The sequence below is a fragment of the Idiotropiscis lumnitzeri genome, chromosome 1, assembly GCF_059441095.1.
Source record: "Idiotropiscis lumnitzeri isolate Australia: NSW breed Sydney's pygmy pipehorse chromosome 1, RoL_Ilum_1.0, whole genome shotgun sequence".
Lineage (NCBI taxonomy): Eukaryota > Metazoa > Chordata > Actinopteri > Syngnathiformes > Syngnathidae > Idiotropiscis > Idiotropiscis lumnitzeri.
This window is the reverse complement of record NC_142391.1, coordinates 46383719-46398315: the sequence shown is the minus strand read 5'-3', so window position 1 is coordinate 46398315 and position 14597 is coordinate 46383719. Positions and strand designations below refer to the sequence as shown.

The window sequence follows — 14597 nt, the reverse complement described above, 5'->3', positions numbered from 1 at the left end:
GGGATGACTGCTTGAGCCAGGGAGCGGTTGAAGACCCTGCAGAAAACATGTGACAGTTGGTGGGCACATGCTCTGAGGACCTTGCCTGGTATTCCGTCGGGTCCAGTAGCTTTCCTGGGGTTGATAGCCAGGAGCGCGCGCCTCACATCGTGTTCCTCTACGGTGAGTGGGGAGGAGTTGAGGGATGAAGTGCGGGGGTGTGACGGTTGGGGCGAGTCAAAGCGAGCGAAGGAGCAGTTAAGCTCCTCTGCCAGCGATGCACTCGGGTCTACAGAGGTCGTGCTGCCGCCACGGAAGTTGGTGATGCTCCGTAGACCCTGCCACACCTCCCGTGGTCTGTTACTGGCAAGGTGGGCCTCCAGCCTCCCCTTGTAGATTGCCTTGGCTAGCTTGATGCCTTTACTCAGGTCAGCACGGGCCACCCTGTACTGGGCTTTGTCGCCTGACCTGAAGGCAGCGTCACGGGCCTTGAGGAGAGAGCGAACCCTGCTGGACATCCAGGGCTTCGCATTTGGGAAGGTCCGTATAGTCCTGTGTAGGGACACAGTTTCCATGCAGAACTTGATGTAGTCCAGTACACAATGTGTGTAGACATCAAGGTCCTGATGATCAAAGAGGTCCCAGTTTGTGTCTTGAAAGCAGTCCTGTAATTCACTCATGGCGTCGTCACGCCAGGTTTTCACAGTCTTTGTGGTGGGCCTGAATCTGCGTCTGAGAGGGGTGTACGCAGGTGCGAGCTGCAAGGACAGGTGGTCTGACTGGCCGAGAGGGGCGAGTGGGAGGGCCCTGTATGCGTGCTTGATGTTCGAGTACACATGGTCGAGAGTGTTGTCTCCCCTCGTTGGGCACTTGACATGCTGGTGAAACTCTGGGAGTACAGTCTTTAAATTGGCCTTATTAAAGTCTCCCGCTACTACGTGAACGCCATCAGGGTGGGCCCGCTGATGTTTATTGATGACGCACGCGAGCAGCGAGAGCGCTGTGCTAGTGCTAGCGTCGGGAGGGATGTAAACAGCCGTGACAATCACTACCGTTAGCTACCTCGGGAGAAAATAAGGCCGGCATTTAACGGACATAAACTCGATGTCGGGGGAAGAGTGCTTCTCGACGATCGTGCTATCGCCGCACCAGTTCTCATGCACGTAAACACAGAGCCCCCCGCCCCTTCTCTTACCGGTGTCCCTCGTCCGATCCGCGCGATGTAGCGAGCGCCCGGCCAGCTGGATGCTAGCGTCGGGGACGTCTGCGTGCAGCCAGGATTCCGTGACGACGATCACACTGCTATCACGCACATAGCGGTTTCCCAGGATTTGTAATCCCAGATCGTCGATTTTGTGGACCACGGATCTGGCGTTGGTGAGGTACAGACTCGGCAGTGGTTGCCTGTGGGGCTGCCGCCGCAGCCGTTGCAAGACACCGGACCTGCAGCCCCGCTTCTGCTTCCTCTCTCTGCGTCGCCTGCGCCGCCTCCCGGTCCCGATGACAAGCCACGGTGAGCCGGGCAGCCTCGCCAGTTCGTCCGGAATTTTGCGATCATAGCAAAATTCCTCTGTGATGGTTATTTCGCATCGATATCCAATGTCCACGATGTCCTGGCGGGTATATTGATGTTGTGCCTCAGTTGATGCCAATAAGAGCAAGCAAACACTAATAAAAAGTAATAAGGAGCACTGGGAGGGAGAGCTGTTAGCCGCTGCGTCTATGCGCGCCGCCATCTTGGAACTATCATTTTTCATCATTTGTGGCTCTCCTCTATTTTGCCGAAGCATGCCGCACACATGAGTCTTTGCCTCAAGGTTGGTTGCCATCCAGTGTGACGCCATCCGGAACCACTGCTTCCTGATGCACAACCTGTAAATTACAGAAATATAAACAATTGGAAATATATATTTATTGCTGCATTTTATTGCTGGCGTGTGAAGTTTTATATTATAATTTACCTTTCTTTACACCAACAAGACGAGGAGGAACTTTCTTGCCGCGGGATGCACAATCTGTGAATTTTAGAAAGTATGCATGATTACCACACCATTCAGTATTGTCGTTTCTTCGTCGGGGCTGAGTTACGCTCGCGTCTAACTGCACATTTACACGACATATTCTGCCCGCAAGATGCATGATATGTACAATCAAAGCATTAGGGGTAAAACCACATGTTCAATGCTAACTTGCGAGCGTTTACTTCCTCGTCGGGGAGGAGTTACGCTCGCGTATAACTGCACATTTACGCAACATATTCTGCCCGCAAGATGCATGATATGTACAATAAATGCATGAGGGCTAACCACACGTTCAATGCTAACTTGCGAGCGCTTACCTCCTCGTTCGGGGGGATCTGGTGAGGATTCTCGGCTGCTTTCGCTGTTGTCCGAAGGCACATACTCGTCAGACATGTCAGGGTCCAAATCCGGCTCAAATTTGTCTTCGCCGTTGGAAGTCTCTGGCGAAGCGAGTTGCGAGCTGCGTGGGCGAAGTCCCGCACGTGAGGCACGCGGGGCCCCGCGGCGGTCGTCGCCGCTCGACTCCGAGGAGTCCGTTTGTGGGCGATGGCGACCATGTGTGACACCATCGCCGTGCTCCTCATCGCTCGACTCCGGCGAGACAATTTGCGGGCGACGTCCGGCGCGCGATGGTCCGGCATGGCTGTCGTCCTCGTGGTCTGACGCCGCCGGCGATGCAGGCCGCAAGGCACGCGCAGCCTCTTTAGACGGCTGTTTGGTGTGACGACGACGAAGTGTCATCCTCTCAACCAAAGCGTCTCCATCGCCTTAATGCTTTTGGGAAGCTTTTTTGCACAAAAAAGCATTCCTCGATCGTTAATTGCTTGGAGGAGTTCATTGCTAATGCTACTGCTGCTAGTGCTACCGATGCTGCTGCTAACCACGCTGCTCTCCACACTTATACCGTCTACCCCAGGATCCCGCGCCCCATTTGTACCTGTGGCGCAGATTCAAGGCCAATCTTTTGCACCTCTGCCCCCTGCTGGGTGATTTTTACATGATTCACAATGCGGACAAGGCTGATTCTCAGTCAGAGGTTGCATCAGACCCTTATGTACACTATGACGTAAAAAAGACAGGAAACCTACTTATACGTCTTTGGTAGAGAGCGCTATTGCTTTAAAAGACGTCTTTGTACGTCCACGGGAGTAAACACCTTTGCCAGTCAAACAAATATAAAGCGTTTATTTTACATTCAAGAAAATGTGGCTCCAGGAACCTAAGTTTGCCACTTCTAGAAAAAAACAGTAAAATATCTCCTGCAGAAATATATCATATATAAATATAAATATATATCGGAAAGCCTAATTATTCAAGTAAAACAGGTCAACATTACACATTACAGCACACAATCAATAAAAATGGCTGTCGTCATGAAAAACTTAATTCTTAAATGGGCTGGAACATTGTCTGTGTCCACGGAGAAAGGTGATGAAAAAAGAGAGATATCCTTCTCCATAGCTGCAAAATCCCGAAAGTGTTGTGTGAACTCTTCAGCCAAAGATTTAATATCTAATGTGTACTATGTTTGCGCACTGATATCGCTCTCAGTCAACTTTCCTTTTTTTGTTTATTGTCGCCATTTTAGAAATTGGGGGTAAAGGTCACCCGGGGTGATGTCGCGTAGTGATACTGCCTCTAGTGGGTAAATTAGGAACACCAATTAGGAAGAGCGCAAACTAAGCACTGCATATGTGCGAGCCAGAATGTATTAATTTTATTACAGAGGCTGCGGGCCAGATGAAGTTTGACCCCGGGCCGTATTTGGCCCCCGGGCCGGACTTGGGACATGTCTGATTTAAAACAACACGCATCGACCTTGCTAACTTTTTAGCAAGGCATACTGTCAGCAGCACTCTCCTCCGGTCTGCTGCGCAATTGGCAGTGGATCGTAAACAAAAGATTTGATTGGCTCAAATCAGTGACGCCTTTTCCGTATTAACTAGAATTGCAGCGCCAACGTTTGCGAATGCGCCCTGAAAAAAATTCATCATAGATTGGTCATGGGTCCGGTCCGGATCCGGACCGCGGTCCGCCATTTGGTGATGCCTGGTGTAGACCAACGCTCAATATCCTGTTTAGCCTTATCCAAATTTGTCTTAAAATTTATTTTAAATAAATCAGCATACCTACGCGTCACAGTTATTACCATATATGAGAAAGAGTCAGATGAAACTTTCCAGGGGTAAGGGTCAAACGACATCTGACGAGACAAATTATTAACCGGGAATAAGGAGCTCTTAGAGAGGTTAATTTTGTAACCTGAGAATTTGCCAAAGTCTGAAATAATCCCCAGTGCTCTTGGAATGGACACAGAAGGGTCAGACAAGTATAAAATCAGGTCGTCCGCTTAAAGTATGTCTGATCACTCCTAGCTATTCCTGTAAGGCCCAAATCCCCCCTGCGACGGGCAGTGGTTCAATGGCGAGATCGAATAGCAAAGGGCTTAAACCGTATTCCTGTCTAGTGCCCCTCTCTATACGGAAGTAACTGGAAATCATCTTGTAATTGTGAACAGCAGCCCATGAAGAAGCATTAAGGACCTTAATCCAAGCACGAAATGTGGAACCAAAACCAAATTTCTCTAAAGTTATAAAAAGAAAGTACTATTTCACGCGGTCAAATGCCTTTTGGGCATCGAGGGAAAGTATGATCTCTGCAGTGGGAAGGGCTCCATGGGAGTATATAACATTAAGCAGCCTACGTACATTACCAGACAGCTGGCGCCGTAAAATGGAGCCAATTTGATTAGGTTGTACCACTGTGTGTATAACAGACTCCAGCCTACAGGCTAAGGTCTCCGTCAAAATCTTATAATCATAGCAGAGTAAGCTTATTGGCCGGTACAATTGACTTTTTGAGGGTCCTTCCCTTTTTTAAGAAGAACCGAAATTATAGCCCGGGTCATTGTTGGAGGCAGTGACCCGCGAGCAATGAGCTGTCAACATAACTTTAACTTAATGCAACCTGCAACTAAAATCTGTATCTCTCTGGTCTATTAACTCTGGAACCACTGGATGTGCAGTCTTGGTCAATGCATTTTTATCACCTCGTTTTCGTCCTGGCTGACAGTCTGGATCGTTCGCCTAAGATACCAAAAATGGACCTTGGGACTCCTCACTTGACCCTGTGGTTGCGCCGTCTGGTAAGAATCTGCGTTGGCTTGGACGTCAGGGTCTTGACACTGTTTTACTTCTTTGTCTTTAAATCCAGACAGGTATAACTTCACTTGCATAGGGCTTCAGCCGGTCGTGATGCTTTATCGTGCTACGCTTGGGTCCTTGGATCTCAATCAGTACTGGGCCTCGATGTCCAGAAACAACAGGAGACCCTTCCAGAGGGCTATAAGCTTTGGACTTAGACCTTTCTTCATATTCCTTCACAAACACTAGGTCTCCAAGACTACAAATGCTCTCTCGCACTTTTTTTTCTGTCGATCCTGTGCAGAGCGGAGGTGCTCTGTCGCAATGCTGTGGGCTGCTTTCAAACCTTCTTCCAGGTTGTAGAGGAAATCTGATACTTCCAATGGATCGGCCTTGAGTCTTGCAGTACCAGACTGGATAGGTTGTGGTCGGTGAACCTCTCTGCCAAGCCTGAGCTTGTTGGGTGTAAATCATGTCACCGTGTGTCGTGAGCTGTGGTAAGTAGTGGCAGTTGCTCGTCCCAGTTCTTCTGGCTTTGGTTCACATAACAATGAGGCATTTGCAGTAAAGTCCTATTAAAGTGTTCTACCTCTCCATCGGAAGAGTGGTGGTAAGGGGTAGTCCTTGTCTTGGTAATCTGCAAGAGCCTACGTACATTACCAGACAGCTGGCGCCGTAAAATGGAGCCAATTTGATCAGGTTGTACCACTGTGTGTATAACAGACTCCAGCCTACAGGCTAAGGTCTCTGTCAAAATCTTATAATCATAGCAGAGTAAGCTTATTGGCCGGTACAATTGACTTTTTTGAGGGTCCTTCCCTTTTTTAAGAAGAACCGAAATTATAGCCCGGGTCATTGTTGGAGGCAGTGACCCGCGAGCAATGAGCTGTCAACATAACTTTAACTTAATGCAACCTGCAACTAAAATCTGTATCTCTCTGGTCTATTAACTCTGGAACCACTGGATGTGCAGTCTTGGTCAATGCATTTTTATCACCTCTTTTTCGTCCTGGCTGACAGTCTGGATCGTTCGCCTAAGATACCAAAAATGGACCTTGGGACTCCTCACTTGACCCTGTGGTTGCGCCGTCTGGTAAGAATCTGCGTTGGCTTGGACGTCAGGGTCTTGACACTGTTTTACTTCTTTGTCTTTAAATCCAGACAGGTATAACTTCACTTGCATAGGGCTTCAGCCGGTCGTGATGCTTTATCGTGCTACGCTTGGGTCCTTGGATCTCAATCAGTACTGGGCCTCGACGTCCAGAAACAACAGGAGACCCTTCCAGAGGGCTATAAGCTTTGGACTTAGACCTTTCTTCATATTCCTTCACAAACACTAGGTCTCCAAGACTACAAATGCTCTCTCGCACTTTTTTTTCTGTCGATCCTGTGCAGAGCGGAGGTGCTCTGTCGCAATGCTGTGGGCTGCTTTCAAACCTTCTTCCAGGTTGTAGAGGAAATCTAATACTTCCAATGGATCGGCCTTGAGTCTTGCAGTACCAGACTGGATAGGTTGTGGTCGGTGAACCTCTCTGCCAAGCCTGAGCTTGTTGGGTGTAAATCATGTCACCGTGTGTCGTGAGCTGTGGTAAGTAGTGGCAGTTGCTCGTCCCAGTTCTTCTGGCTTTGGTTCACATAACAATGAGGCATTTGCAGTAAAGTCCTATTAAAGTGTTCTACCTGTCCATCGGAAGAGTGGTGGTAAGGGGTAGTCCTTGTCTTGGTAATCTGCAAGAGCCAACACATTGCGAAACAGCACACTCTCAAAATTGCAACCTTGATCTGTGTGTAGCTCAAGGGGGGGGCTCCGACTCTGCCGATACAGCCATAAACCAGCTTCCTTGCAGTTGTCTCAGCACCTTGGTCAGGGACAGGGAATGCTTCAACCCACCTGGTGAACTGATCGATGATGACGAGAAAGTACTTGTTACCAGAGTTGGAAACAGGGAATGGCCCGAAGAGTGGTGCAAACGGTCCAAAGGTGCTCCAAATTGGTAACATTGCATCTTTGTTTTTTTTGTTGGTCCTGCAGTCTTGCATGCACTGCACTGTGGGCATCTCTTGACAAACAGGTGAACATCTCCATTCATGCCATACCAATGGTAGTTTTGACGCACACGCTCCAGGGATTTGGCTTCTCCCAGCTGACCAGAGTATGGAGGGTGTTGGTATGAGTGTAGGACTTCTTTTCGCATGGATGTGGGGACTGATAGTAGCAAGGTTGGGTGTTGATCCCCAATTCTCTCCCAAGAGTAATAGAGGACTCCTTTTCTAACTTTGACTGTGCGCCAACAGAGGCAGAATTTCCTCAATGCTGGGCTCTCAAGCATGACTTCATCTTTGGCAGGGTGTGTAGCGGTTTCCTTCCATGTGTGAAGCAGTGTTGTTTTTGGCAGGCATTTTAGATTTAGTCTTAGTCTAATAATATAGTTTTCGTCAGATTTAGTCATTCCTGTTCGTGAGTGATAGTTTTAGTCTAGTTTTAGTCGACGAAAACACAAAATGGTTTTAGTCGGTTTTAGTCGACGAAAACTCAAAAAGGTTTTAGGTGGTTTTAGTCAACGTAAACGCAAAAAAAGTTTGTTTAGTTTTTGTAAATTTATTAGACCAAAATTCAAAAACGTTTTAGTCTGTTTTAGTTAAAAATAGCCATACAAGGTTTCCACCCAGTAGCAAAAACTTTCTGTTGGAGTATTAAGGATTATGCATTACAAACAGATAACATAACAGTGGAATCAATGCTCATTGCTCCAAAATAAGCCGAGAACCAAAACATTTTATTTTGTAGCTGGCTTAATTTCACATAACGCAACATTAAATAAAAAAGTTTTAACAACATAGAATAGTAGTAGACTTGTTATATAGTAGAGTAGCACAAGTACACACTATCAAACATATGTCTTGTTTACTTGCACCAGCTTGCGGTTATCAAAGCGAAGTAGCCTTGCGAGTGTCACAGTCGCCATGGTCCGTCAAAGGAAAGCATGTCAGTGTGCGCGAGCCAAGACAAATGACCGCAGACGTGTTCATGCGACACCAGTATGTGTGACGGTGCGTGCGCGGCGCATGCGCCCAGCTTGCTGTCCCAGTGGTGGGCGTGCCCAAACGAAAAATAGGTTGCACTTCATCGCAATGTGTTGAAAGACAGAAGGCAAGGGATGTCATAAATTTTGAGCATTTGACGAACCACACGCTAACAATTTCGTCCCGTTGAGTCTCGTCGACGAAAATTTCATGTACGTCACGTCATTTTTCCGTCATGAAATAACCTCGTTTAGCTCGCCATCGTCTCATTGTCGCCATGAAAAAAAGGGGCGTTAACGAAATATTTTCATCATCGTCATGGTTGACGAAAACAACACTGGTGTGAAGAGTGGCAAGGACAGGATCTGCTTTCTGTGTGTGTTGCCAGTTGCTCCTGCCCAAGGGACTCGAGCCAGTTGACTTCAAGGCTCTCACTAGATGGATGATCCTCTGCCGACATGGTGCCATGACAGTTTGTGTCACTTTGGGGTTCAACACATCTTATTGCTAATGGCACAACATCTTCAACATCATTTTCAAACTTGGCCCACTCTTTGTGAATTCTCCGACAGTACGTGCACCCCTTACATGGCAGGTCTGACAGGCTGATCGCATTTGTCCACATTTCCTCCCGGCAACCTTGACATGGCATCCGCGTTAGCATGTAGTTTACCAGCTCATTGTTCAATCTGGAAGTTGTATTGGCCTCACTCCTCTCAAGCTAGCTGTCCTTCAGGGCACTTGAACCGAAAAAGCCACGTGAGACTATCATTGTCTGTTCAAATCAGAAACTTTCTACCTAGTAGATTATGGTGGAACTGGCGGGTGAAACGAACAACGGCAAGTTGCTCACGACAAGTGACACAGTAACTCTGGCGAAAGGTGGCTGCTTTGATTGCTTCGAACTCGCTCCTCCCCACTGTATTTTCGATAGGACAGCTCCAACACTGTTGTTCGAGCCATCTGTAATAGAACAAGAATGAACATGCCTTCAGCATTGGGATACCCCAAAACGGGTGTAGTCGTCAGTTTTTCTTTGAGATTTTTGAAAACAACTTTATGCTTGTCAGTCCACTGGAACACAGTCCCCTTTTTTAGAAGAATATAAAGGGGGCTTGCCAGTTCTGCGAAATTTGGAACAAACTTTTGCGATAGTAATTAGATATCCCAAGGAAAGCTTGCAACTCTTGCAGGTTTGCAGGTTGATTCCACTGTTGTAAATCTGATGAGAGCTGGGTTTGGTCTGACTACTCCACCACTCACAATGTAGCCCAGGAAGAGAACTTCCTCATTAAGCAGATGACATTTGGATGTCTTTAATTTTAGTCTATAGTCCTGGAACCTCTGAAAGACCTGCTCAAGCCGATCTAAACTGTGTTCCTCTCCATTGCCAATAACGATGACATCATCCAGATAAATGAGAAGGGTTTCCCACTAAAGGCCTCTGATGATGAGCTCCATTGCCCTCTGAAATGTACATGGCGTGTTGCATAGTCTAAATGGCATTCTGATGTGTTCATAAAGGCCCCATTTTGTGATGAATGCAGTCTTTTTGCGGTCTTTGCATCCACTGTAATCTGCCAGTAGCCAGACTGAAGGTCAAGGGTCGAGAACATGGTAGCTCCACCAACAACATCAAGACATTCTTCAATCTTGGGGAGTGGATACGCATCCTTGGTCGTCAGACTGTTCAATCTACGGTAGTCGACACACCACCTTAGTCCTCCATCTTTTTTGCGCACTAGGACCACTGGAGAGGCCCATTCAGATGAAGATGGTGTGATTACACCTGCTTCCAACATGGGTTTACGGAGTGCTTCCTCTTCACCTTGAAATCCAAAGGTGTTCTTCTCACTGGCTGACGTACAGGCTTAGCAGAACCAGTGTCAATCTTGTGTGTAACAACAGACATGTAACCATGGTCAGAGTCATTTTTGGCAAAGATGGATTGGTACATGGGCAGTAATTGAGTGAACCACTGTTGTTGTTCTTCACTGAGCGCTTCTCTTGTAGTGGCAACCAGGCCTCGAAGGTGTTTGGGAATGTCAGGGATTGTTGCTTCTCTTCCCACCACCAGTGGTGGTGTATCATTGTTATCCACATGGCTAGACGCTGCACTTTGCTTTCCCGCACACAGGAGTCCGGGGTAAGCTTCTACGCAGTAATCTGGTCCATTATCTTGCACAATTTTTGAGGGCACAAGTTCATCTCCAATAAAAACCTTGCCACGGGTATAGATAACCACATCATGAGCTTTTATCAGATCTAATCCAAGAAGAACAGGGCCTCTGATTGAAGCTACATGTACTTCCCAGGGGATAGAATTGGATCCAATTTGAAAGTTCGCTGTGAGTCCATGTTTATCCTTCATGCCATCACCGACTCCTGCATTCAGTAGGGAGGTCTAGTGTAGGTTTGTAGGTGCTGTGTTTCTTTCAAGATGCTTTGGTACAGTTCCTCTGATATCAAAGTAGTTTGACATCCATTGTCTACCACAGCTTGCGTTGCCTTGCCATTTATAGTTATAGCAATTTGTAAACTTTCACCTCTCTTCTTAGTGCAGCCAAGCTGCCGGCCTTTGTAACTGAATATCTGAGTCCACAGTTGAGCTGTCTAAACGTCCATCTGGTTGCAGCGACAAGTCTGTATGTTTGTCAGTATGGTTACGTGCAGCCACTACACTGGGTGGTCTGACGCAGTGTTTTCGGAAGTGTCCTGTTTCTCCACATTTGTAACATGGGCCGGCCGCCCCGCGATTTAGACTAGGTGTTTGAGAACGTCCCCTGTAAGGTTGTAACTGCTGATAATTTTGCTTTCTTTCTGGTGCAAGGTTTTGGACTGATTTGGGCTGTTAGGGTCCTGTGACTACAGGCTGATGATTCCCAACTTGCTGCTATAAAAGTTCCACTTTGTTGACAAGGGCCTCCACTCGATCCATTAGTGCAGCAACTTGGTCAGCTGAAACATACTGGGGGCTCTGGAGCCTGCGGGATATCAGAGCAGTATCCTCACATATGTCTCCTTTATCAGCCCATGAGATACGCCCAATTCTGTTCCTCATTTGATTTTCACAGCCCACCGTGGCTTTAAAGTTATGCTCATGAGCCTCCACAAACTTTTGAGCTTCGATGAGGTACCCTGGTTCACGATTCATGACTTAATCAGCCACCTTCTGATTTTGTAAGCCTTTGAGGAAAGCATCCGTTACTAGCTGGTCCATCAGCTGGAGATCGTCTCCTGGTTATGCGAGGGTGATAAGGCGCCTGACCTCCTCTGCAAATTCAGCTGTCGTCTCTCTACCTTGAGTTCTCCAAGCTTCTTCCTTATTGTGGTCGGGGGGGTCCGTCTTTCCAAAACGTTGAGTGAGCTGCTCTACGAAGAGAACATAATCCTCCCTTGTGCGCTCTGGGAGTGAGCAGACGTACCGCACCGCAGCTCCTCTTAAACACTCATGTAGCCTGTCTACTCGTTCATTGGCACTACACCCGTATTTTCATCCTTGAGGTTCAAATGGCATTTAGAAAGCGTCCCAATCCTCATTTCCATCAAATAAGACTAATTTAGGCCTCTGGGGCTCTGACAATGTGTTGAAATTGGCTCCTGTATTACTTTGCCTGTTTGCATCTTGGTAGGTGTGTGTGGGTTGGGTTTCATGCCAACTTCTCTAATGTCTCTGCGTCTACTACTGTTGTTGTGCAGCTTACTGTCCTGTTATGTGTGAAAGGACAGGAACCAACATCATTTGGAGGTGTCTTGTTGTTGGATTTGATTTTCCAACACAGCTTGTAGCCACTTTGGAGCAGTCTCCGTCGCTGCGTGGCCTGCTTCAGCACCTTGTAATTTTTATTAATTTACTACGTCTTTTCGGGTCCTTCCTCTTAAACTCTTATTTTGAAGGAGCGAGCCGGAAGTTGTGCGCGGCTACGCTACAGCAACATTACTGGATTCCTTCTGCGCAAACTCTTTTTCAACTTTCACCGCAGCCGTGACGAGTAGTAGGTTAGCTTCAAGTTGTCAACTAGCTCGGGATGTGTCCAAAAAGTTCCTTTTGATTGAATTTTCACATGGGAGTTTTATGAAAAATCCCACTTCTGACACCGGTTGTCGTGCTTGTACCTTCCGATGTGATGGCGATGCGTGGGTGGACAGAGTCATCTGACAAAGAATTTTCACTCATCAACTTTACTTGCCTCCAACAACAATAAAGTTACAATCACAGCTGATATTGGTTAAGGTTGATACACCGTGTTGACACAGACGTCGTTTAGCAGTGTCCATGCACTGGCCCGCGAGTACCATCAACAAGAAACAACAGTCTAACGACAGTCTCGCGATCATAAACGGTACTCATAACATCGCGTTGCATACACTGACCAAACATAGGCTGGGAAAAACTGAAAAAATAGCACTGCATGGTCCTAGGCCCATTAACAGGTTAACTGCACCACACTGTTCAAAATACTATATGCCTCAATTTTCCGACTTGCTTATCCTCAATATTAATATAGTTGTAATCTTCTAGGTCACTCTCAGCTGACATGAGATGCTGGAACTACCAGAACATCGTTTCCCATTCATGTATAATTTTCTCTTCAGATACTAATTAAATTGCCTGCTATTTATATGCTCTGCTTTAATGCGGAGTCCTCTGTGAAGTGTATACTCAAGTCACCGAAGCACTTAATTCGGTCTTTCACCGTCAATAACATAAAATTAGCTTTGCAAGTAGCATAGCCCTGTTATTTACTCCTCGTAATCCTTTCGTGGGAACTTGCAAGAAGTGTAGCTTATTCACCATAATAGAAACTGTGATTACTGACATAGGAGCGAAAATCCCTCTCTGTTTATTAGCAGTAGTTGTCAACTGAAGCTCATTTCTAGCTAGCTGCTGCAGCCGAAGTGGCCAAGGAGCACCAATGTCATGGGCAGTTAACATTCAATTTTTTTTTTAAAACACCTATCATTTCCAAGTTTGACAAGACAAAATCAAATCTGTGTTGGAGACGCATGGTAGGTTGATTAGACAAGTTGATAACCAGACACACACTTTTGGGACTGTCCGGTATTTTGGCTATTTTAGGAAGGAATTAGAGGTGAGCTGTGCTCTATACTGAATACCCATATTGAATGGAATCCAATGATTTTCATCTTTAGGGATGCTCCCCTCTGGTCATCTGCTGAGTAAAGAAGAGATTTAGCTTTTGAGGGTTCTTTTGATGGTTGTCAAGAAAATGATTACTGTATCCTAGTAGCCAAAATTGTTCAGTGGAAAGAATGCATAAGGAAGGTCTATGAGATGGAGAAAATAACTGCTGTTATTTTTAGGTTTGAGGTGAATTAACAAAAATATGTAAATCATAAACGAGCGCATCTGACTCTAATTTAATGGCGTGTATCGTAGTTTGTCCGATTGGAGGTGCCGCAGTGTGACGATGTTCATTTGTGGTAGGCTAACATTTTGTAGTGTCTACTGTGCTTTAGTCAGCAAACTCACATTTATTAAAAACCAAAACACATTTTTTGTTGTGGAGGCTATGTCGATAGCAGTGTGTGTCAGTCTTGACTGTTAATCGGGTGGTTCAGATTTTTTATCTTACCGGAGCTGGGCGCGCCCGCCAGAGCGCCACTTCGTGGCCAGGATGTTTGGAAGGGCAAATGGTGCAGGATGGCGGAAAAAGGAGGAGGCAGGTGGCTGCTTTAAGCAATTTATCCAACAGTTTGGCAATTAACATCCAAATTCACAACACTGTCAATTAAAGTCCATTACAATGTGTCCCTTTGGTTTGGTTTCCTGCCGTGGAGGCCACTAGGTGAAATGTCGAGTGGTTGGATGAGTCTTGTGTGTTTGGGTGTCCGTGGTTATGGATATATGTCAAAACAGGGCTGGCAATAAGGAATATCTATGGCCTGGAGATGTGTATGTGTGGTCTCTCTCATGGACGCACACTCGAGATTGGCACATATATAGCTCAGAGGAAAACACACGGATCGAATCACGAACGTCTATCGGCGGCACACTTTAACTTCGTCGTAACTGCTCCGACGGGTCGCACTTTTCTCTCTCTCTCTCTCCCTCTCTCTCTCTCTCGCTTGACCGCGGCGCAAAAGCGATGAAGGACCCCGCCTAGCTGCCCGAACACTGCCTGCATAAAAATAAGGAAATATGAGTCTTTTGTACATTTTTAGTGTGTGCTTGATTTACATTGAAACAGCAAGAGCACAACTGCTAACTCGCGACCACGCAATGAGTGTTGCGTTTATGCGTCACTATTTGCCACAAGCCATTAACAGAAACCCCCAACAATAAACATAACCTACCTAGAACCTAGCTAATTTACGCTGCCAAAAAAATAAAAATAACTCCTCTGTGTTGTTGTGGTAACAATTGTGTTTTGCAGGGCTATGTTATTTCAGATTTTTGTGAATGCTT

General features: G+C 46.5%; 1 protein-coding gene and 1 long non-coding RNA gene across 4 annotated transcripts in view; one reads left to right on the top strand and one right to left on the bottom strand.

Annotated features, from left to right (window-relative positions):
• Nucleotides 1–14597, top strand: part of ptar1 (protein prenyltransferase alpha subunit repeat containing 1) — a 102011-nt gene that overhangs the window by 48223 nt on the left and 39191 nt on the right. The window lies entirely within an intron of this gene.
• LOC148344812 (uncharacterized) lies at nt 1728–2380 on the bottom strand. The gene is made up of 3 exons (XR_015844702.1): nt 2318–2380; nt 1941–1994; nt 1728–1851 (listed from the first exon to the last, which is right to left on the bottom strand). It is a non-coding gene; the product is annotated as an uncharacterized LOC148344812 (long non-coding RNA).